Consider the following 2,621-nt stretch of genomic DNA (forward strand, 5'->3'; position numbering starts at 1 on the left):
TCTATGGGAAATTTATATCTATGTAAATCACTATAGTAGCAGGAAGTTGAAGATATTTTTGTGGTGATTATATGTCTAGATTTTAGTGTGTATTCTCCAATTACGTAGCTTAATCAAACCGCAGGATACCATGATTTCCTGTGATCTAAATATAGAAATCACGCTTTCAAAGCTTCCTCCTTGATGTTCACTGTTGTTAACTGAAGAACTGCCAACTATAACTATTAAAACAACTTTTCCGCTTCTATTTTGAGATTTATTTTGAAATAAAATCCAGGTTTTAATGGAAGTTCCTTGTCTGTAATCCTACACCACCTCAAGTTGGTTAGTTTCTCGTTACGCACCGCCCACCAAGTGAGATCTTATCAGTCCTGTACGTCCGAGAAAACGCCCAGTAAGTTTCTATCTTGTCATCTGTTACCTTTTCCAGTTCTACAAGAAACTGATTGATACCGAGAATCTCAAGCGGAATATTTCAGTACTTTCTGGTGTATCATTTTACTTTACCAAAGAGGCAACTATAATTCCCTTCAACCCCCTCAGAAATGGAAAGAGTTTGGGTTTGGTTTGAATTTCGCGCAAAGCTACACGAGGGCTATCTGCGCTAGCCGTCCCTAATTTACTCGTGTAAGATTAGAGGGAAGGCAGCTAGTCATCACCCACCGCCAACTCTTGGTGTACTCTTTTACCAACGAATAGTGGGATTGACCGTTACATTATAACGCCCCGCGGCTGAAATGGCGAGCATGTTTGGTGTGACGGGGATTCGAACCCGCGACCCTCAGATTGCGAGTCGAGCGCCCTAATTACCTGTGTGATTGGGTGAGGATTTATCACGTTTTAAAAAAACTAAATAATATCACCAAAGTAAAAACACGTTTATTGAGCGACGTTTCGGTTAAGCCTTGATTAAACCCAAATTCCCCACCGAAACATACTTTACTGAAAAATAAATATGAAGTACAACTATCATTCGATTTATCACTAATCACTGGGTTATACCGGTTTTTTTTCTAGCATTTTAAGCAGCTTGCTAAATAAATCACAAGAATAAACCAATAGCATCAATGTTCCATATTATTGAAATTTATATATATAAATATAGGATCACTGTGTGAGTAAAGGACGTTTTAAAACATTATACATATTTCCAATTTTATTGATGTTGCAATAATAGGCTTAAACGAGGCTTAATAAACATCGTTCACTCGAAATGTTTCCCAGTCAAAGCTTTCATCTTAAGTGGCATTACCTAGTCTTAAGCAAGGGTTTATAAATAGCGTTTATTCGATACGTTGCTCAATAAAAGCTTATTTACTTAAGTAATATTATCTATTCCCCCTTTATTTTATTTTTTTATCACCTTCACGGTTTTTTTTATCACCATGGCGCCATGGGCGACATTTTTAGCACCTACATCTTTTATTCACGATGACGTCTCGAATTCGAGATGAAATTGACGTAACGATCTTGTCAAACATGCCGTCATCTATTTAATAAATCATTAGGTTGATTTTTTTATTTACTCTTTTTCTGCTTTTGAATATGGAAGTTCTTATCAATGTCCAACCGATCTTTTAACATAAAAAATTAATAAAAAAAAGAACTTTCATATGCATGACATGGTATGTTTTGCTTTTTACAGATTCCTAGAAAAATACCGGTTTAGAAAGACAGATTTTCTAAGAAATCTAGTAAACTGATCCAGTTTTAATCGGTTCAAGAACTTGTTACTGCGTGACATGTCACATAAATTATGCATTCTCAAAGGGGCGATGTCTCATCTTAACTTACAAAAAAATCCTGAATCATGTTTTTTTAATGTCAAGATTTTAACCTTAACTGTCTCTTATTTAATACAACAGACCATAGTTCAATAGAATGTGTTTATGGTTACTATCTTTACATAGTAACCATAAACATGTTTAATTTCATTGTACCGTGGTATGTTGTACATAAAACAATGCTACAAAATCGTGATATTGGATTATTGGGCAATCCTTTATATTGCCCAATAATCAAATATCACGATTTTGTAACATTGTTTTATGTACAACAGACCACAGTACAATGAAACTAAACATGTTTATGGTTACTATGTAAAGGATTGCCCAATAATCAAATATCATGATTTTGTAGCATTGTTTTATGTACAACATACCACAGTACAATGAAATTAAACATGTTTATGGTTACTATGTAAAGGATTGCCCAATAATCCAATATCATGATTTTGTAACGTTACCTATATTTGTATGTATTTGTATTATGCACCACTGGCGAAGGTAGCTTGTCAGGATGACAGGCAACTTTTGCTAGGACAGTGCAAAAACACATGAATATAGGTTGAAACACGGAGCACAGAGTTCCACCTGGTGGCAACTTTGTGTAAACATAATGCAAACAATGAATATAGGTTGAAACACAGAGCACAGAGTTCCACCTGGTGCCAACTTTGTGTAAACATAATGCAAACAATGAATATAGGTTGAAACACAGAGCACAGAGTTCCACCTGGTGGCAACTTTGTGTAAACATAATGTAATGTTCATTATCCAGTGCAAACAATGAATATAGGTTAACACACAGAGCACAGAGTTCCACCTGGTAGCAACTTTGTG

This window comes from Limulus polyphemus, unplaced genomic scaffold, assembly GCF_000517525.1.
Source record: "Limulus polyphemus unplaced genomic scaffold, Limulus_polyphemus-2.1.2 Scaffold2952, whole genome shotgun sequence".
Lineage (NCBI taxonomy): Eukaryota > Metazoa > Arthropoda > Merostomata > Xiphosura > Limulidae > Limulus > Limulus polyphemus.